The sequence below is a fragment of the Muntiacus reevesi genome, chromosome 3 (assembly GCF_963930625.1).
Source record: "Muntiacus reevesi chromosome 3, mMunRee1.1, whole genome shotgun sequence".
Classification (NCBI taxonomy): domain Eukaryota; kingdom Metazoa; phylum Chordata; class Mammalia; order Artiodactyla; family Cervidae; genus Muntiacus; species Muntiacus reevesi.
Window position 1 is genome coordinate 172,926,042 of NC_089251.1, and position 22,534 is coordinate 172,948,575.

The window sequence follows — 22,534 nt, forward strand, 5'->3', positions numbered from 1 at the left end:
ACGTTGCAGGCAGATTCTTTACCAGCTGAATGAGCCACGAGGGAAATAATGTTTTTTAAAAACCTGTTAGGAATGGTTCATCTATTTCCCATTGATCTGTCATATAAGTTTCTATAGATTTGTGTGTGGGTTTTATTTCATGGGCTCTCTGTTCCATTGGTTTATTGTTTGTTCCAACACAAATACCAAATATCTATATTTCTATGGCTTTAAAGAAGTCTTGGTATTTAAGCAACACCCTCCCGCCCCGCCCACACCCGCCCCCCACCCCCCACCATCTGTTTCATTAGCAATGCTGTGGCAATTTTTTCTGTGTATTTGGAACCAACTTGTTAGGTTTCCCAAAGGATTCTGTTAGGACTTCAACTGTATTTATATTCAAATAGTAGATCACTTTGTGGCAACAATATCTTCATGTATCTTCCTAGTCATTCAGGCTGCATGTGTGTGTGTGTGTATGCGTGCATGTGCTCAGTCGTGTCCAACTCTTTGTGATCCCGTGGACTGTAGCCCCCCAGGCCCCTCTGTCCATGGGATTTCCCAGGCAAGAATCCTGGAGTGGGTTGCCATTTCCTTTTCCAGGGGATCTTCCCCATCCAGGCATCAAACCTGAGTCTCTGGCATCTCCTGCATTGGCAGGCAGATTCTTTACCCCTGCACCACCTGAGAGGCCCAAAGATAGCGAACCCCTCCATTTAATTCTTAGAATTTTCTTTTGAAAGCTTTTGAACATCTTTTGTTAGATTTACTGCTAGTTTATCATTTATGTTCTATTATAAATGATATCTTACAAATGATTTTTTTCTGTTTCTTGACCAAAGAAGTTAGATTTTTGATTAAATATCTCTGAAATATCCAGCCATTTTACTAAAAGTCTTGTATTTAGAATTTGTATGGTTTTCTTGGGTCTTTTATGTGGACAATAAGTGACAGTGGTATTCGTATAGTGCTTGTTGGCTAAAATTTCTAGTACTGTGATAAAACTTTCCCGTAATCTTCTTTCTCTGTGTTATTCTTACCTGGATTTGATGTCCACATTTTAGAGTAAGTTTGTGACTGTTCTCTTTTTTTCCTATTAGAAGAGAAAGATTGAAATAGCTCTTCCTTGAATGTTGGACAGACGGTGCCTACAAAATGGTCTGACCTTAGCATTTCTTTCGTGAGAAAATTTAACTAATGATTAAATTTCAGTGATTATAGAATTCTTAGTTTTTCTGTTACTCTCAAAGAGTTTATTCATTTTTGTTACTTTGTCTTTCTGTAAATTTTTTGTTCATTGATGTTTTCAGTTTGTGTGAAGATATTTGCAGTACACCTAGTTGGTTTTTTTTTTTTACTGCCCTTTTAATTTTGTCTTACTTGGTCGTAATGTTTTAGTGTCTCAGAAACAGCACATATAGCAAAATGGGTTATGTTTAATCTGATCATAACTGATCAGTTTAGTCCTGATTATTTACTAATGTATTTGGATTTATTCCTACCACCTTATTTTGTGCTTTTTTGGGTTTTTGTTTTCATTTTCTTTTCGATTAAAACATTAAAAAATATTCTGCCCTCTTCCCCCTCATCATCTTTGTCCTCGGGAATTGCCTTTGAATTTCCCATCCATATTTAAAATGTGATATTTTCACCTTCCTTTCTAACAGAAGATATTAGACATCTTTAAATCACCACTTTTCTAATTTTGTGCTATAATTCTCCAGTGTTTTAGTTTTAGCTTGTGATTTTTAACCTTAGAAATTAGTCTGTATTGTTATTACCGTTTTTATACAGGTAACTAGATTTACGCATGTGTTAAACGTTTCTTTTACCCTCCATTCTTCTTGCATCTCAGATCTTCCACCTAGTATCATTTTCCATATTCCTGAAGCACAACTTTTGATATTTCCTTGTGTGTGCATGCTAAGTCACCTCGTGTCTGACTCTTTGTGGCCATAGGGACTGTGGCCCACCAGGCTTCTTTGTCCATGGGACTTCCCAGGCAAGAATACTGGAGTGGGTTGCCATTTCCTGCTTCAGGGGAACTTCCTGACCCAGAGATCAAAACCTGTCTCTCTTATGTCTCCTGAACTGGCAGGCGGGTTCTTTACCACCAGTGCCTCCTGGGAAACTGGCCATAAAAACAAATTAACTGCTGATACATAGCTTCCCATTTGAATTTTTTGAGAATTTGAATCTTCAGTTTTCTTCTGCTAACTTATGTATAGTGGCTTCTTTTTTATGTTTTTCTGGGGTTTTTTTTTTTGTTTTTTTTTTTTAACTTAATTTGGGACTCTTAAGGTATCTAAACCGAGGATGCTTTTCTCTAAAGATTTACATTTGTTTTTTAGACTTCAGGTGATGCTGTCACCTAGGGCCACTTTAATTTCTTGGCTTACCATTTCCATGTGCATACACAGTGTAATTTTGAACCATAAAACATAGGTTATACAAAATGTCACAGGAAATAAATCTGTTATTATGATCTATCCCCATTTCCATCCTTGCAGAGCTGGGAAGATGCTTGCAGATTATTTTTTCCCCCCCTGGCCTAGACCTTCTCTGATGGAGAGCCCTTCTATTCTCCTGGCTTCATGTGAAAATCTTAGATTCCGTTTTCCAACTTTCCATCAATCCTAAAGATTAGTCTTCATCAACGTCTTTCAACACTGTAGTCTGAGGCCCTTAGTCCCCAAAGCTCTACTTTCATGGCTGGTGGTTTACTTATCATTTTGTTCATATATTTTCGGTCTTGAGGAAATTCCCCAACTGTCTTACAGTCTCACCAGTGCACTTAAAGTATGATTGCTGTAACTTATCTTGATTTATCTGGCATGTGGATGTTTTATAGAGAGTAGCGAGAAGGAAATGGAAGTGTAACAGTTCAGAATATCCAGACAACTATACTGCTAAGAGCCGGTATCTCTCTGGTCGCATATGTAATTCTTAGGCATCAATAGAAGAAAGCTGTATAGATAATGCATAAAAAACTATCATCCTGAATATAGAAAGATAAGATTCTAAATTACAGAAGATAAATACAGAAGATTCTAAATACAGAAGATTCTAAATTTGTTCTGAAAGAATGAATGAGCAAGAAAGAAATGATGGTTGACTGTGGTAGGAGTCTTGAGAAGAAATAACTGACAACTGAAATTTGAATTCAGTAAGTTCAGTGGGAAAAATAAAAGTAGTAAAAATTTCTGAACCTATTGTTTCAAGGAAAAGCTATCCTTAATTGCCATAGATGACATTTTAGGTATGAAAGACTCTAGTTTTAGCAAAGATGTGTGTTTGGAAATACTAAGTCCTATTAATCAGAAACTGTTTTTAATGGTGGTGACCTCTAGATATAATGTCCATCAAGTCTCCTTGACTAGATACAAGGCTATCATTGTGCTATGTTACTACTACTAACATCTAGGATAAAGTGACTGTGTTTCCTGTTTCTGTTTTGCTTCTCTAGGTTTTAGGTGAACTCTTAAAGCCTGCCTCCAGTAATATCTTACTTTTCTTTGAAAAAGCAGCTATAGGTATATATTTTTATCTTTCAGAGGGAAAAAATAGCCATTTGAGACTAAAATTGCTCATTCCTTATAACTTTGCTGTAAATTGTCAGATTTGATCTCCCTTACCAGTTGAATTTTCAAAGATTTTGAATAGAACTATTAAAGGCTAACAGAAGAGAAACTTTAAGTAGGTCCATGCTTTCACAAATGTCTCTTAATGTATTAGTTGCTTTTTAGTTACTGAAAGATGTATTTCATACCTATGTTTTCCACTCATCATAAAAAATTTTCAGTCTCAAGTTTGACATTTCTTCCTTGCATCAAGACTGAGTCACAAAGAATATATTACAGATAGTAAAATCGAAATCACAGAAGACTTACCTTTCAGTGGCTGTTGCTATGAAACCATGTTTTGATGGGAAATTTTAGAGAAGTTTGTGCTTCCTGTTGTTAAATGATAGAATATGGAGATCCCCTTAATTTTCAAAATTGCCCTTTTTTAAAAGCAACTAACCTCAATTATTCTTTATAATGGGACAGACACTTTCTTCTTACCCTATCTTACTTACCCAGAACTGCTAATTAGGTTTAATTTTATCTTTGCTTCCTCTCCTTGCACGTTGAAGGGGCCTCTGGACAGAGTTTTGGAGAGATGTTTTATATGCAATTACAAGGTTGTATTGCTATTATTTATTTTTACCTAGGACACTGGGATGCTCAAAATACCTAAAAGATTGAAAATATGGTAACTTATGAGCAAGAGGACTTGGATAAAATGAGAAATTAGAAAAGTGCTGTTTTGTTGTTGTGAATCTGGAACAAGACCACAATGACCTCTGGTTCCTGAAAGAGAGAAAATTTTTTGTTTAATTTTGTTTCCTCCAGGCAGTGTGATCTAGAGAAGAGAACTTTGGGATTCCAAGTCAGAAAATGACTCAAAAGGAAAAAGGGGGACTTCCCCCGTGGTCCAGTAGCTAAGACTCCACACTGGCAAAGCAGGGGGCCCGGGCCAGGGAACTAGATCCCATGTGCCACAGCTAAAGGTTCCGCCTGCCACAACTAAGAACTGCCGCAGCCAAAAAAAGAAATAAAACAGAAAGGCAAGAGGGAGAGTAAAATGGTGGTCTGGCTGACGCAGAGGACCACACAGTAGAGAGCATGGAAAGGCGAGAGAAGGAGTGAGCTGAATGCAAAACTGGGACTTGATTTTCCAGACAGAGGAAAAGCAGAATATATGTCTAACAAAGGCAGTTGAAAAAGTCAACTGGACTTTGGAAAAAGTCACTCTGGCCATTGTGTATAGTTACCCAAGGGTTAGCACCAAATTCCTCGGATGGCCGTGCATGCGACTCATTTGCCATCTATCGACACACAGCCCCCAATCCAGATTTACATCAAAGCGGGCTTCCCAGAAGAGAGGATGTATAACGTGACAGCTTCTGCGTTTGATATCCAGGTCGGTGCAGTGCTAGGATGTGGAATGGGCCACACAATAACAATTGGGAAAGTCATACTATCTTAGCGACACAATCACTCATTGGACATTACAGAGCACACTTCAAATATCTTTGGCATGGTGGGAGCTCAACATGCTTTGAATGAAAGTTTGATCTGGTAAGGGCTGGAATGGAGACCAACCCCTCCCCACCGCACCGGCCCGGTTTTGGGGCGTTCACTTTGTACTGTGTTGGTGGGATGTGTGCTGAGGACTAGCCTGGAATTGTCCAGATTCGTCTTTGCACATCGGACACACAGGAGAGTGCCTCACCTCGGGAGGAGACCGGCCCCACTGATTCCGCCATCTCAGCTGATGGCAGCACGCATTTGTAACTTTATTGTAAGTGGTGTTTCATTATTATGTGGATAATTATCTACTACTCATTCTCTGAAAATAAACCAGAGACACACACTCGTGGCCTCTACCCCGAGCGTATGCTTATGGGAAAGGATGTGACGGGCTTCCCTGCTTGATCTCCGGGCTTCTCTCAGCTGTCCTCTCGCGGCACACCCCGGGCGTGTGTAGGAGCAGGCTGGGCAGAAGTAGGTTCAGACAGCAGCTCCTCGGTCGGCCGCCAGCCCCTGGGCCCAGGGACTCCCTCTGGCCCCTTCCTGTCTTCCCGCTGCAGAGGAGCGGGGAGCTTAGCGGAGTCCATGGTGACCTTGGCTGAAGGCTCCGAGGGAAGGCGTTGCGGGGGTTATTCATTTCCTAGGGCTGCCATCACACGGTATCACCAGCTGAGTGGCTTAAAACAACAGTCATTTTTCCTTCAATTAAAAGTAAATAATTACAAAAAATTAAAAAAAAAAAAAAACCAAAACAACAGGCGTCGATTCTTACAGACCTGGAGTCCTGAAGTCAAGAGGCAAAGGATTAGCAGGGCCGTGTTCCCTCTGAAGGCGGTAGGAAGAATCTTCGCTCGCCTATTCCTAGCTTCAGGTGTGGGCCTTGACTCACAGCTGCATCGCGCCTATCTCTGCTTCTCTTCACCTGGCCTTCTTCCCTGTGGCTCTTCTGGGTCTCTCGAGGCTAACCTTTTCTCTTATAAAGACACTAGTCACAGGATGCTGTGGCCACCCTCATCCAGTCTGATAGCAAATCAGCTTGATTACATCTGCAGAGACCCTATGTCCAAATAAAATCACGTTCACAGATATTGGAGGTTAGGACATTTGAACATGTCTTTTTAGAACACATCGTTTCAACCCACTGCAAGGGGTGAGGTATTTACCACATTCAAGAAAAGCCTCTGCAGCACTTTGGCCAGAGGCCAGCAAAGATGCTGTTGCGAGGATATGGAGCTGAGCCCTAGAGAGCAAGTTTCTAGATGTAGAATGTGTTGCAAGTGTTCAAATGTGACCACTTACAATCTGCTGTCATTAGCCCTGGAGAAATACCTGATCTGAACAGAGCTATCATCACTCCTTCTGTGCCCTTAACCTGGATTTCTCTACCTGTTTCCCATTAACTTCACACCTGTTGGTTCATGGTCTTTCTTCCTAACAATGACTAGTGTGTTAGACCATCTCATAATTCCCTCAAGGCTTTTTGTGAGAGAACTACAGACTCCAGAAAAAGTGGGTTCTCCAAAGTCAACTTCAACTGAAACTGTGGTTGCAGCAGATTTAGGGAACTTTGCAAAATGCCAACTTATTTTAATTACATAGACACAATCTCACAATCCAAGTAGAGACAGTCTCCAGCCCTCAGTCAGCAACTCAGATACTAAACGATAGGGCGGCGAATTCTGTAACCGAGCTTGGAGAAAGAACAGAGTCAGTTGGACAGCACCCTGGAAAACTGTTACTTTTCTTACTGTTGGTTGGTAAGAAGGTCTGAGATGCTTCAAAGGCTAGACGACCTTTCAAAGGCCAGACCCCTCTCGTGATAACCTTGAGCACTCTGAGTCTCAGTTTTCCCAACCTGGTGTCTTCATGATGACCCAGAAATTAAAATCACAACAGAACTACCCACGTGTGAAAAACATATTAATGATTCAATTAACTGTTATTTTTAAAAATGAAAATGCTTTCTAAACAAACAAATAAAGCTTGCTCAGTTCCTCCTGAGTTGAGTTGTTCTGTGAACCTCAGCCACAGTGAGTCGACCATGTCCCTCTGAGCCTCTGCCTGGGTTTCCCTCCAGGAACCCCAGGAACCATCTGAAACATTCCAAAGAACCCAGCCTTCTCCCAGGACATTTCAGACTCTCCTTCAAAGTCCATCAAGCCACCCTTTCCTCCGCCGGCCTCCTCTGCCCCTCATGCAGTCAGCATTTCCCCTTTGATGGGACTTCTGATCCAGCACTTCTGAATCGGGAGATTTTACACCCAGGGGACATTTTGCAATGTCTGGGCACACTTTTAGTTGTCACCATGTGGAGGGTTGTGCACTCGTATGGAGTGGGTAAAGGCCAGCTGCCATCCTACACTGCACAGGGCAGCCTTCACAGCAAAGAACCCTCCAGCCCGAAGCAGCAGTGGTAGCAAGTTGCTTTCATCTAGGTCTGCCTTGGGCTTCCCTGGAGGCTCCGTGGTAAAGAATCTGCCTGCAATGCAAGAGCCATAGGATACATGGCTTCAACCCCTGGGTCAGGAAGATCCCCTGGAGGAGGGCCTGACAACCCACTCCAGTATTCTTCCCTGGAGAATCTCCACGGACAGAGGAGCGTTGAGGGCTACAGTCCAGAGGGTCGCAGAGTTGGACACGACTGAAGTGACTTAGCATGCACGCACGTGGGTCTGCTCCACACTCATGTTTACGGTGACTGTCACTCTTCGCTGACAGTCATGTCACTAAGGGGCAGAAACTTTAGTTGGTGTTTATGTTCTCAGGCTGGTGGGTGGTGTGAAATGAAATTGAAATGAACTTAGCAATGGTCTCATTGCCTTGATCCCTGCAGTTGCTTGTGGTTACATCTCAGGTGGAACTCAGAGAAAGTAGATTTTAATAAACAAAAATTGTTTTAAACGCACAACTGTTTTAAGTTAGACTGTGGGGCAAAGCCAATAATAACTGGTAAGATTACTGGCTAAGCAAGAGAACAATGAGAGCGGCTTTCCCACTTGCTTCTGTGTGGGTTGTGGGTGTGCATGTGGCTGCCCAAGGTCCAGAATGTTGTTCTGCCTGTCTCTGTAGCCCTGGTAGTTTCGTGGTGTTCCCTGGGTCCTAAGCTTTCCATTAGAAGTTCTAGTTATCCCATCTTCATAAAAGTTAGTTCTCATAAAAACAACAGCTAACGATGAAACACTTACTTTAAGCCAAGCACTATTCTAAGCACTCTATGTGCATTAAGTAAATTCTTAGGATATCCCGATGAGACAGATATAATTATTTTTTAAAGCATTTTTTATTATTGGCCATTTTATTTTTTTTTAATTTATTTTTGGCCAGGCCGCGTGACTTATGAGCTTTCAATTCCCTGATCTAGAATTGAACCCAGGCCACTCCGGTGACAGCACAAAGTCCTAGCCACTGGATCACCAGGGAATGCCCCAGCCATTTTCTTTATGATTACTATTTGTTTTTATTTTTCTTTATCTTTTGGCCACACTGCATGGCACATGGGGTCCTAGATCCCTTACCAACAAACCCGCACCCCCTGCATCGGCAGTGTAGAGTCTTAACCACCAGACCATCCTATTTTACATACGAGGAAATGGAGGCATAGGGGTGTTAAAAAATTTGCTCAAGGTTGCATAGCTAATAATTGGCAGGGCAATCTGACTTCAAGTTCATGACACCACACTGGCCATCCTGATAAGCTTAGATCTTTTCTCATACCATTTATAAAAAATTCCACATCGTCATAAAATATCTGCTCACAAAAAGGGGAAACTTAACAAACTTTAGAGATAATATGGGAAAATATCTTTAGAGTCTCAGGATAGGGGAGGACTTCTTAAACAAGATTCAAAAACCACAAGTGAAAAAGGAAAAAAACCAAGTTTTGACTCCATGAAAGGAAAGACATCCACAGGCCCCAAAACGTCATAAACAAAGCTAAAAAGACAAGCATTTGACTGGGAGCTGAAACTTACCAAGGATACACATATTCAAAAGAGAAAGGACTGGTGTGAAGAATACCTGAAGATCAATACCAACTAATAAGAAAAAGACTACACAGTAGGTGAATGGTTAATAGAGGGAAAAAAGAAGAAAACTGGATGCTCCATAAGCATGTGAAAAGATCCTCCATTTTACTGCTTCTGAAGGTGTTCAGTCGTGTCCGACTCTTTGTGACCCTTTAGACTATAGCCCATCAGGCTCCTCTGTCCATGGGATTTCCCAGGCAAGAATACTGGAGTGGGTTGCCATTTCCTTCTCCAGGGGATCTTCCCGACCCAGGGACAGAACCCATGTCTCCTGTGTCTCCTGAATTGCGGGTGGATTATTTACCACTGTAATCAGGGTAATAAAAGTTAAAACAACCATAAGAAATGACTTACCATGTCTCACACATCAGGCTGGTAAAAAGCAAAAAGAATCACAGGCTCAAAATTTTGTGGGGTGACAGAGAAAAAAGAACTCCCACACACTGCCAGTGGAGGAGTCGATGGGAGGAAGCTGGTGACAACCACCAGAGCTACAAATACCTACACCCTGTTTTAGTTCACCGAGAAAACAGATCATGCAATCCAGACGGTTCTTGGTGCTCACCGATGCTGTTCGTACACGGGAGTAGCCAAGCCAAGGATTCTGCCCTGGGTCCGTGAGCCACTGAAACAGCCCACGCCATCTGCCCACGTGTTCCTGCACAGGGTCCATACCCCACATTTAGGAGCCACTGTCTCAGCATCTCCAGCCTGCTTCCTGAAAGCACAGACCTCTGTCTCTCACCACAAAGGGCCAGAGTGGAGAAAAATAGCCTCGGGGCAGACGCCATGCCCATCTTCAGCACAGCAGAAGAGGGAAGCATGCCATGCTCATGGTCCCACTCTTCTCTAAGTCTAATAGCTTTTTTTTGTTGTTAGCCACCCAGCATGTGGGCTCTTAGTTCCCCAACCAAGGGTGGAACCTACGACCCCCGCACTGGAAGTATGGAGTCTTAACCACTGGACCGCCAGGGAAGTCCCCTAGCTTTTGGAGACATGTAAACATGGGCCCAAGTTACTGCTGCAAGTGGGAAGCTGCTGTTCTCTTTTCAGCGTCTCCTGGGCAGAGTCTAGTTTGGGGTCAATGATGCAGTAACTAAAACTGTAACCTCTCAGTTCAGTTTAGTTTTTCAGTCGTGTCCGACTCTTTGTGACCCCATGAACTCCAGCACACCAGGCCTCCCTGTCCATCACCAACTCCCGGAGCTTACTCAAACTCATGTCCATTGAGTCAGTGATGCCATCCAACCATCTCATCCTCTGTCATCCCCTTCTCCTCCCGCCTTCAATCTTTCCCAGCATCAGGGTCTTTTCAAATGAGTCAGTTCTTTGCATCAGGTGGCCAAAATATTGGAGTTTCAGCTTCAGCATCAGTCCTTCCAATGAATATTCAGGACTTATTTTCTTTAGGATAGACTGGTTGGATCTCCTTGCAGTCCAAGGGACTCTCAAGAGTCTTCTCCAGCACCATAGTTCAAAAGCATCAATTCTTTGGTGCTCAATTTTCTTTGTAGTCCAACTCTCACATCCATACATGACTACTTGAAAAACCATAGCCTTGACTAAATAGATGAACCTTTGTTGGCAAAGTAATGTCTCTGCTTTTAAATATGCCATCTAGGTTGGTCATAACTTTTCTTTCAAGGAGTAAGCAGCTTTTAATTTCATGGCTGCAATCACACCTGCAATGATTTTGGAGCCCCCAAAATAAAGTTTGTCACTGTTTCCATTGTTTCCCCATCTATTTGTCATGAAGTGATGGGACCGGATGCCATGATCTTAGTTTTCTGAATGTTGAGCTTTAAGCCAACTCTTTCACTCTTCTCTTTCACTTTCATCAAGAGGCTCCTTAGTTCTTCCTCACTTTCTCCCATAAGGGTGGTGTCATCTTCATATCTGAGGTTATTGATATTTCTCCCAACAAACTTGATTCCAGCTTGTGCTTCCTCCAGTCCAGCATTTCTCATGATGTACTCTGCATATAAGTTAAATAAGCAGGGTGATAATATACAGCCTTGAAATTCACCTTTTCCTCTTTGGAACCAGTCTGTTGTTTCATGTCCAGTTTTAACTGTTGCTTCCTGACCTGCATACAGATTTCTCAGGAGGCAGGTCAGGTGGTCTGGTATTCCCATCTCTTTCATAATCTTCCACAGTTTATTGTGATCCACACAGTCAAAGCTTTGGCATAGTCAATAAAGTAGAAATAGATGTTTTTCTGGAACTCTCTTGCTCTTTCGATGATCCAGCGGATGTTGGCAATTTGATCTCTGGTTCCTCTGCCTTTTCTAAATCCAGCTTGAACATTTGGAAGTTCATGATTCAGTTGTTGTTGAAGCCTGAATTGAAGAATTTTGAGCATTACTTTACTAGTGTGTGAGGTGAGCGCAATTGTGTGGTAGTTTGAGCATTCTTTGGGATTGCCTTTCTTAGGGATTGGAATGAAAACTGACCTTTTCCAGTCCTGTGACCACTGCTGAGTTTTCCAAATTTGCTGGCATATTGAGTAACCTCTGTTACCTCTGGCAGGTTACAATTGGGGATAAATAGGCTAAACAGTGCGTTCAATCCCTGGGCATGGAAGATTCCCTGGAGGAGGAAATGGCAACCCACTACAGTATACTGGCCTGGGAAATACCACAGACAGAGGAGCCTGGCGGGCCACAGTCCATGGTGCCGCAAAGAGCTTGACACCTGAGCGACTGAACATGCACACACACAGGCTGGCTAAACAGCGGTTCAAATCTTTGAACTTCTGACAGTCATAGCAGCTAAGTCATTTCAGTCATGGAGAAACCAAGATGAGTTTTCTCTAAATCAGATACCATAAAGACACCAGATGGTGGTTCTTTTCTTATGAAGACCACAGAATAGCTGTTTTTCAGGTCTATATAATGTCTCTGAGAGTTCAGGCACAGAATTCTGGGGTCTCTGCCAAATAAATGCTGGCTTGTCTGACAGTTGAGCAGGTTCTAATGTCTTTTTTGCATTTGCTGCTGGCCACTGCGTTCCCTGATCTGTGCAGAGGTGTCCATTACCCTGGACTGATACAGATCAGGATTCAGAAATTTCATTACTCAGGTTCATCTTTTATTAAGTGCACAGCATGGTGGCACCTGGCAACCTCCGCAGATAATTCCTTCCTTGACTGGTTGCTATTCTGTACATAGAAATATTGTGCCTCAGAATCTGGTATTTGGGCAAGAGAGTCCAAGGAGCCTCTTGGCAGTGATTGGCTCTGAGTTCTGTGACTTTATTCAGCCAGACAGCCAGAGAACAAGGCTCCTGGACAATGTCAGGTCATTTCCACACAGAAACCTTTCCTTGCATTAAGGTGCAACAACACCGCTTGGACAGAGGCTTCCAGTGAAGAATGGACACTTGATGCCCCTGCATCTACTATGGCGTCCCAGGTGGGGCTAGTGGTAAAGAACCCGCCTGCCAATGCAGGAGACGTTAGAGACATGGGTTCGATCCCTGGGTCGGGGAGATCCCCAGGAGAAGAGCATGGCAACGCACTCCAGTACTCTTGCCTGAAGAACCTCGTGGACAGAGGAGCCTGGTGGATGACAGTCCATGGGGGCAGCAAAGAATCTGATACAACTGAAGGGACTTAGCGTATATGCATGCATCTTCTGCAGAACTGGAGCTGAAAATATTATCTGATAAATTACTCAACATTAGGACTTAGATTTCTCCTAATATTTCATACCAGGAAAATCTTTATTTTTCTTGAAAACTAAGCATGCTTTACTAGGTGTTTGAGAGCTGAGAGGCTACCCACAGCCAGATCTCTGTGTGTGTGTGTGTGTGTGTGTGTGTGTGTGTGTGTGTGCTCAGTTGTGTCTGACTATCTGCACAACCCCATGGCTCCTCTGTTCATGGAATTTTCCAGACGAGAATACTGGAGTGGGTTGCCGCTTTCTCCTCCAGGGGATCTTCCCAATCCAGGGATTGAACCCGTGTTGCTTGGGTCTCCTGTATTGGCAGCTGGCTTCTTTACCTGGCTTCTAGCACCACCTGGGAAGCCCTTCAACACCGATGACCTCAGCTCAAAACTGGGAAGAATAGTTCCTGTGCTGTAGAGCTGTTGTACGGATTAGGGAACTTTGATGGAAACTTAGCAAATATACTGGAGGAGTGAACAAATGGTAGTTGTTATTCGGAAAATCCATTGTGTCCCAAATTTCAAAGCTAGGATCAGCACTCAAGTGAAGTGACTATGTTAACCCAGGTTCTAGTACAATGTTCTTTTTTTCTTTGAATGGTTTCTGATTGTAGTTTTTGTTTTTAATTTTTAAATTATTTTAAAAAGTTTTTAAATTGTATGACTTTTCATCATTTAAAAAGAATTGGAAAAAAAAAGAATTGGAGTATGTTGATTCACAATGTTGTATTAGTATGAGTTGTTTAGCAAAGCGATTTAGTTACACACACACACACACACACACACACACACACACATTTGTTTTTCAGATCCTTTTCCCTTATAAGTTATTTCAAAATATTGAGTGTTTTGTATACTGTGCTATACAGTGGATCTTTTTTAGTTATCTATTTTATTTTTTAAACATCTCAATTTATTTATTTTTAATTGAAGGGCAGTTGCTCTACAAGACCGTGTTGGTTTCTGCCATACAACAACACGAATCAGCCATAGGAATACTTACGTCCCCTCCCTCCTGACCCTCCCTCCCACCCCCCACAACCCCCCCACCCCCAGGTTGTCACAGAGCCTGGGTTTGAGCTCCCTGAGTCATACGGCAAATTCCCACCAGCTGTCTATTTTAAACATAGTAGTGTGTTTATGTTAATCCCAAACTCCTAATTTACCCCTCGCCCCCTCCCCACTGTACTTCTAATCTCTATTCAGATAATCCATTCTATACGTGCGTTAACATAGAAGACTGCCTCCCATCTTCTGTGTGGCACAGATGGGAAATAAAGAAGCGGAGCATCGGAAGTCTGGCGACTTGTGGCTTCTTATTTCCTCAGCACTAACGCCCAGGCTCTAAACTCAGCTTAACTAACTGGCTGACTGTGTATTTCTGGACTGGTCACATGCGGGGCATTGGCATTTGCTGTGCAGGTGGGTTGCTGTGGGGTTTGATTGTGTTCTTTCCTCTGGTGGGCATTCCCCGATGCTGGAAATAATCACAGAGCTTGGGGTCTGTTGCCCGTACCTGTTGAGGCTGCAGCATGCTGGGCTTCAGGATGCTGGGGTCAGGCTCCTCCTGCCATTGTGAGAGAGGAGACCGCCCACCCCCTGCGAGGCGACAGAGAGGGGAGCCCAGGGCTGTATGATCTCCTGACCGAGGCCAATGCCCTGCTCCTCCAACAAGAAGGGCTGTGTGACCTGCCCGGGACCCCTGTGCTGGCAGGGAAATGCCCACACCCCCGTGCACCCAGGTTCCGTCCCTGCCCCGCCCCTGCCTTGGCTCTGTATAACTTGTAATTTTGTGTATGAAGTTGTGAGCACCCACCCTCCTAAGGAGCATCTAGGATCAGATGCTGTTCTCAGCTGGCGGCCGCCGTGGAGCAGCTGCGTCCACCGTGTCCACCGTCGAGGGCGGGGGTGGGGAGGCGGAGAGCTCACACTCTCTCGTCTGCCCCAGCCCTGCCCTCACGGAGTGTGTTTTGCATGTGGTTGTTGAACTTTGATTCAGTGACTCATGCTGAGGTGCAGGCTTCATCTCCCTCCCTCATCTGATTGCTTTCTTCCTTTCCTTTAAAAGGAAAAAAGAAAAAAGTAAAGCAAAACTACCTTTGCAGCTGAATGTGAATGGTGAAAGGAAGTAGAACTTCGGCCTGAAGTGACTCCCCGGGCCTCGGGGACACCTGGACAGCTGGGAGGACAGCTGAGGGGAGCGGGGTGTCCGCTGCGAGGGCCCTCGGCACTCCCCGCTGGTGAGTGCATGTCCCCTGGCATGGGTCAGAGTGACAGAGCGCTGTCACACTTGCGGCCGGGGGTGGGAGGACAGGGACAGAGCCGTCGGGGAGGCGGGGACCAGGATGGAGGGCGTGTGTTCTTGGATGGGAAGCAGCCTAGCAACAATCTCATCTCCCTCAGATACTCTGAGGGCTCGGTGGGGGAAAAAAAATAGGTAAGCATCTTTAATTTCCTTTGGGTGAAATCTAGCAAAATTGTATTTAATGTCAAGAGGGCTTTTACTGGAGAAAGATTAATCAGAAGAAACTCTTCGGTTTACAGAAAACCTGCTTTAAAGATGTCTTAATTTTATGAAATCAGAAGGACTAGGATCCCAAAGAGTCGGACATGACTGAGGCGACTTAGCACGCACACACAGAACTCTGGGGCACATCTGAAACCTGTCTCCATGCTTTTGAGAGCATCTTGTAGACGAGATGGTGACTGGTGGGTGTCTAGTTTCCTGGCAGATCGAGAATGTTTGGCAATGGCCCCAAACGCCACGTCCTCTAGAGGATGGCCCCGTGGGCTTCAAGAAGGCCTATGAGGATGTTGAAATAAGTCTTCACCTGATGGCAGTGAATATAATCTTGGCTTATGCCCTGGGGCCATTTTAGAATGCTTGGCCATGAACTCCAAGAGGTGACCTCTTCTCCAGGGCCACATGTTGCCAAGTCAGGAGTGCCAACACCTGGCAGGTGAATAGGTTGGGGGGGCGTTGAGCGGAGTGTTTTGTTTTAAACTTTGCTTCAGAGTTGCCCTGGGGTATTGATCAGGGCTGTAAATACTTGTGTGTACACCTGAAGCAACCTACAGCAGTACACAAGGGCAGGAGAAAACAAAAGGCCAGCCCAGTCCCCCCAGCCTCAGAGCAACATTACTCACAACAGCCCCCAAGTGGCAGCAATCCAAGTGTCCATGGATGAATGGAAGGATAAACAATGTGGTTTTTATGACACGGATGAACCTTGAAGACATGACAAATGAGACAAGCCAGTCCCAGAAGGATGAATACTGTACAATTTCACTTGCATGATGCAGCTAGGATCCTCAAATTCATAAAGATACAAAGTAGAACTGTGGTTACCAGAGTTGAGGTGGGGGGATGGGGAGTTAGTGTTTAATGGGGACAGAGTTCCCACTTGGGAAGATGAAAATGCTCTGACTATGAAGGGTGAGGATGGTTGCTTAATGCTGCTGAAATGCACTCTTAAAAATCGTTAAAATGGTAAATTTTATGCTATGACTCATTTGCCACAATTTTAAAAAATTATAATTCTGTTAAGGAAAAAAAAAAAAAGGTCAGGCCAAAGCCACAAATCTCATGGGCTGAAGTCTTTGCCTCTCTGTGACTTCCTCAAACTCTGACAACTCCCCTGAGGGCTCCTAGATCTAAGCCGAACCAGAAAACTTCTGCAGGGACTCTGTTTAGAACCGTCCCCTCACCATGGTGGGTGACTTCCAGTAGGCGTGTGCGGGAGATTTCTCTGCAGCTGGCCAAGGCAACCTGGGAACGGACTTGGAGGTCAGGGTCCAGTGTTGAAGGCGGGCTGGCCCTGCTCTGTGGCCCCCGAGTGGCCCTGGGCCGCACCCTCTGGCAGGAACTGCCACCCTTGGGAGTCTCCCATCCAGCTGTGAGATCCTGGGTAAGTCAGCCAAACCTCAGTCTTGTCACCTGCAACCTGAGTAACTCTTCCCATGTCGCAGCGACTTTGGGATTTCCCAAAGATGACACAGAAGGAGATACTTTGTAACCAGAAAACATGGTGTGAGCCGCTGATTCTCTGCAGTTCTTATTGCTCGTATTTGCTCATTCTTCAGTTTGCCGTGTGTTGTTTTCTTCCCCTAGGGGCTCCTCCAGCCAGACTTTTTGGCCCAGGGCCCCTCCTTCTGGATTGACTGATGCTAAAAAACCAGATCTGACCCGCCTTGTTCCACCTGCGAGGGTCCCCCGTGCCCCTTCCCCCTTCTCCCTTTCTCTGCTGCTGGGTCGTCAGGTCCGGAGCCCACCCTCCGCAGCCTTGACTCTGAGCATCGGACAGCATGCCCTGCTGACCCTTGTCAGCGTGCAGGAGACTTGGGAAGGTTTCAAAGTGTTACTAGCCATCTGTGCTGTTTGTGACTTCCAGTCAAGATTGAGGAAGAAAACCAAGATGAAATTGTTCGTACTTTCAGGTCTTAAAAATAGAATGGAAAAAGTAGCTGCCGGCAGCCCTGTGGCTCAAAGACCATCACAGCTGCTGGTGGGGGGGGGGTGAGTGGGGAAGGTGGGGGGCGGGCTGTGACTTGGGGCTCCAGAAAGCAGCCCCCCACCCCAGCGTTCTCCCTTATTTAGAAATTTTAAAAGGAAATGAAGTTATTTTAGAGTCTCGGGGCGGGGGGGAAGCCTCTGAAGTAGGTGAATTCTTTCAGTTAATTTCGTGTGAAAACAGCCCTCCCGGCCCACGCATACCCTGCAAAACTCCGCTCAGAAAAGGAGCTCTGTTGAAGCCAGAGGGTTCTGCGGGGTGCTGCCACGGCAAGGGCCCTCCTCCCAATCCCCAGGAGAAAGGTTTTTCACTTCAAGAATGTTCATGCTTCTGCCCTACCAGAATGCAAAGTGACAAAATGAACTCGGACTCTCCTCGTAACTGTTACGAGGTGACTCAAGAGAAGTCACCTGACCCAGTCATATTTAGACTTTTCCATTTCTGGGGTGATAAGGTATTGCTGCTGTCTTGAACCACAGCTCAAAGCAACCCATTATTTGGAGCATCTACTTATGGTCAGTCTCTGCCATTTGCTAGCTGTATAGTCCTCACTCTGTACCACTCTGAACCTCAGTGTCTTCATCTGTGAGCAGGGAATACTTTTTTTAATCCACCCTGTCGACCCACCAGGGATAATGGGCAGTTTCAAGTAAGCCTCTGCAAGAAAGTGAGTGGAAACAATGAAGAAAAACGTGAATATAAACTTTTATGTTCATGCTGTCTATACTGTCTTTTCTTTCATTTTAGTTCCCTCCCTCTTTTCTTTCTCCCACCCTCTTCTCTCAAGCTTCCTGTCTCTTTCTTCCACATCTAAATGAGAGCTACAGTGCATGCACAAAGAGCAGGGGACGGTGGGGGGGTAACTGAAGCCATCAGGTCTGGGAGGACTTCTCGGAGGAGGTGACAGTGAGATTAGGTCTGGTGGAGATGGGGCAGGGGCTCCACAGAGGGAAGAGCCCGGGGTGTGGTCTCCAGGTCTGAGACACTAGGGTCTTTTGGGATAGCACACAGTCCCTGGTGTGAGCTGGAATACCACGTGGGTGAGTGTCTCCTTCCTCTATGGAGATGGGGTCAAAGCTGGACCCTGGTCCGAGGAAATAATCACCCTGAAAGAAAAGAATGGTACTGGTCAGGGAAAAGGTGAGGCTGGACTAGAGGTATGTGGCCGTGGAAACCAGAGAGGAACTCGGTCCTGGGTGTGATCAGTCTTGCTTCTCATGCTGAGGGGCTTTGATATATGCTCTGTACAGGATAGAGGGACATGGACATTTTGGGGGGACACGGAAGTCTTGATCAGCGACCAACTTGACTAGAGCGGTTGTGGGTGGGAGTGTGGTGAGGGGGCCCTCCCGGGATCCCTGGGGAGTTGACGATGTGGCCTGTTTCTGGCTGGGAGAGGCCTGCTCGTCCTCAGTCGTCCAGCTCTGCACAGACCCCTCTGGCCTTGCCTTTTTCTCCTCCAACGAGTATAAGTCATTCCTCTCTTGAGTTTTAAAAGCACATTTTTCTAATAGAAAGTATTGTGCTTATCATCATGATGTATGACTTGTTATTTACATTTTTTGTCTGCTTTCCTGAATAGACTATAGAGAAATCAGACTGTGGATTATTTTGTCTTTATAGAACTTTGTCCCAGCACAGTGCCTGGTGCTTAGGAAGTGATCAGTAAGTATTAGTTACATGAATGAAAGAATGAATAAATGGATGAATGAGTGAACTTGGATGGTGGTGGTGTGAGTGTAAGGGAGAGCATGATTATGGAAATTGTCAGGGAAGTAGAATTAATGACTCATTCGATGTTGAAGTGTGGGAAAGGGATGAGTCAAAGCTGACCTCATGGTTGCTTCTATGGATCTCCGGGGGATGCCATTCAGTGAGACGGGAACTCAAGAAAAAATATTCCAGGAGGGAAGATAGTTTGGGCATTTATTAAAGAAAAAGCTACTAAACTCTTCACATATATGAGGCACTATGCCAGGTGCTGACTTCCCTGGTGGCTCAGATGGTAAAGAATCTGTCTGCAATGCGGGAGACCTTGCATTGTGGGTTCGATCCCTGGGTTGGAAAGATCCCCTGGAGGAGGGCATGGCAACCCACTCCAGGATTCTTGCCTAGAGAATCCCCATGGACAGAGGAGCCTGGCGGGCTGCAGGCCATGGGGTCGCAAAGTGTCAGACATGACTGAGCGACCACAACACACAAGCCCAGTGCTACTGACTCTGAGACAGACAGGTCAGAATGCAGGTCACAGTCTGAGAAGCAGATGCTTGACAACTCAATATGCTGTTACAGAGGTGTGTGCACATGCCTGGGAGCTGAGATGCCCAAGTCACTCATTCGGTCAGCAAGTCGGATGACCACTGTGAGCGCGTTTGAGCTGAATATTTTTTTTAAGCCGAATCTTGTTTTTCGCTAAACCCAAAAGATCACCCTGGGTAGACAGGACATCATATGCAGAAGTGCAATGATAAGAATATAATGGAGTGGGGAGCAGAAAGAGCTTCAGTGTAGCTGGAGAGAAAGGGCCAGAGGGCAATTGTGGGTGAGAAGCAGACGGGGGCCTGCAATGCATCCTGACAGCTCAGTCATCTGCTCAGGAACTTGGTGTCTTTCTTGAGGTCAACACGGGGTAAGAGGGTGTTTCTAAGCAGGGGGTGACATGATCAAATTGGTTCTGGAAACCCAGTGCTGGCTACAAATGGGAGCTGGGCCAGATGGGATGGAGGAGGGGCCTCTAGGAGGCTGTGGCCCGCACGGGGGGTGGGATGCAGAAGGTGGGCATGGAGGCTTGGGTGTGGCTGGTGGGCAGGAGGTGGGTTTGAGAGGGGCGACACTGAAGGAAGGAAAGACATAGGGCCTCTGCCGGGGGCCCTGGATGATATGTCTCTAGGCCACCTACACGGAACTGTCTACATGGAAAAATCTGTTGAGAAGCTCTGGATTTAAGAAGAGGGCTTTTGGTTTCAGAATTCCTTTCCACTCTCACAAACTATTAAGGGCCACTCCCCTCCCATTTTGTTTATGTGGTTTATATCTATCTGTCGATATGTACTTTATTAGAAACTAAAACTATGAAATTTAAAAATAATCATTTACCTTCAAAATCAGGGTAAACCAATCATGTTAACATAAATGATGTATTTTATGAGAAAGAATTTTATTTTCCAAACCTCCAAAATTTGTAAGAAGACTGGCACTGATTTATATTTTTGCAAATCTCTTTAATATCCAGCTTAATACAAGACAGCTGGCTTCTCATATCTGCTACCATGTTCAAGCTGTTGGCAATATCACAATGACATGTAGCTCCTGGGATACTTCATGATACACTTGTGAAAGGATGAGTGGAAGAAAAAGCAAATTATAACTTAGCATTTATTAGGGAAATGGTTTTACCTTATACACTCCCTGGGAGGGTCTTGGGCTCCCTCTGAACCACACTTTGAGAATCACTGAAGCAAATGTTCCGAGTTCCCACAGTGCTTTACCAAACAGCACGCAGGGCATTTATCTCACAGGTTTATAGCTGTGTGTGCCTGGTGCTTAGCAAGAATCTGAGCTGAAAGTGCAGTTGTGGGTTCATGGATCTAGGGGGCTGGTGGAGAGCATGAGGGGGAGGGAAGATGGCCTGGGCAGGACCCCGACATTGAACAAGGGACCAGAAGCTAAGCAAAGAGCTGGAAAGAAGTAGGAGACCTGGGTGAAGTTGTGCAACCTAAGGGAGAAGAGAGTTTCAAGAAGGAGGTGGTCCAAAATTTTTGGATTTAAAATCCCAAGTAAGGATGTGGGCCACAGAGCCAAAAGCAGCAGAGACGCTGCCCAAGGCAAGCAGTGGAAAGATGCTGCTGGCTCTGGCAGTCAGGAGGTCACTGGTGACCTTGAGGGCAATTTCGGTATGGCAGTGATCAGTAGGCCAGGTGGGTAGCAACTGACAAGTGCTGGCTGCAGCAGAGGCCTCTCTATTCAGGAGGCAGTTCAGTCGCTCAGTCGTGTCTGAATCTTTGCAACCCCATGGACTGCAGCACACCGGGCTCCCCTGTCCATCACCAACTCCCAGGGTTTGCTCAAACTCATGTGCATCGAGTCGGTGATGCCATCCAACCATCTCATCCTCTGTCGTCCCCTTCTCCTCTCGCCTTCAATCTTCCCCAGCATTAGGGTCTTTCCCAATGAGTCAGTTCTTTGCATCAGGTGGCCAAAGTATTGGAGTTTCAGCTTCAGCGTCAGTCCTTCCAATGAATATTCAGGGCTAATTTCCTTTAGGATTGACTGGTTTGACCTCCTTGCAGTCCAAGGGATTCTCAAGAGTCTTCTCCAACACCACAGCTCAAAACCATCAATTCTTTAGCGCTCAGCTTTCTTTGTAGTCCAACTCTCACATTCATACATGACTACTGGAAAAACCATAGCTTTGACTAGATGGATCTTTGCTGGCAAAGTAATGTCTCTGCTTTTTAATATGCTATCTAGGTTGGTCATAGCTTTTCTACCAAGAGCAAGCATCTTTTAATTTCATGGCTGCTGTCACAATCAGCAGTGATTTTGGAGCCCCCCAAAATAAAGTTTGTCACTGTTTCCATTGTTTCCCCATCTACTTGCCATGAAGTGATGGGACTGGATGCCATGATCTTAGTTTTCTGAATCCTGAGTTTTAAGCCAACTTTTCCACTGTCTTCTTTCACTTTTATCAAGAGGCTCTTTAGCTCTTCTTCGCTTTCTCCCATAAGGGTGGTGTCATCTGCATATCTGAGATTATTGATATTTCTCCTGGCAATCTTGATTCCAGTTTGTGCTTCATCCAGCATTTCTCATGATGTACTCTGCATATAAGTTAAATAAGCAGGGTGACAATATACGGCCTTGACGTACTCCTTTCCCGATTTGGAATCAGTCTGTTATTCCATATCCAGCTCTAACTGTTGCTTCTTGAGCTGCATACAGATTTCTCAAGGGGCAGGTAAGTTGGTCTGGTATTCCCATCTCTTGAAGAATTTTCCACAAGAATTTTCTATCCAGGAGGCTGGTTGACAAATGTCTGTGACCTGCCAGCCCCAGGCATTGTGAGTTCTACTGAGGTTCTTGCATTAAGGGAGAGGCTCTGCAAGAAAAGAGGAGGCCATGCTGGGAACCTAGAAGATAGTATGTTGCAGAGGATTCCAGTAGGAGGCTAGGAAATGAAGAAGAAGACAGGGTGGAATGATAGATGTGTGTGAATGTGTGTTGAGCACCGTTTGTAGGGGAAACATCAAAGACCACCTGAATTTCCATCATTTGCCA

At 45.0% G+C, this 22,534-nt stretch overlaps 1 protein-coding gene across 2 annotated transcripts in view; it reads left to right on the forward strand.

Moving 5' to 3' along the window:
• The first annotated feature begins 14,819 nt into the window (after window positions 1-14,819).
• The window catches only part of ZC3H12D (zinc finger CCCH-type containing 12D), a 35,060-nt gene continuing 27,345 nt past the window's right edge, over window positions 14,820-22,534 (forward strand). The window contains exon 1 of one of the 2 annotated variants that reach the window (XM_065931168.1): window positions 14,820-14,986. The gene's annotated coding sequence lies outside the window, so the exon portion shown is untranslated. Of the gene's footprint in view, window positions 14,987-16,399; window positions 16,655-22,534 lie in introns of those variants that run through there. The other variant, XM_065931167.1, reaches the window with a different exon arrangement.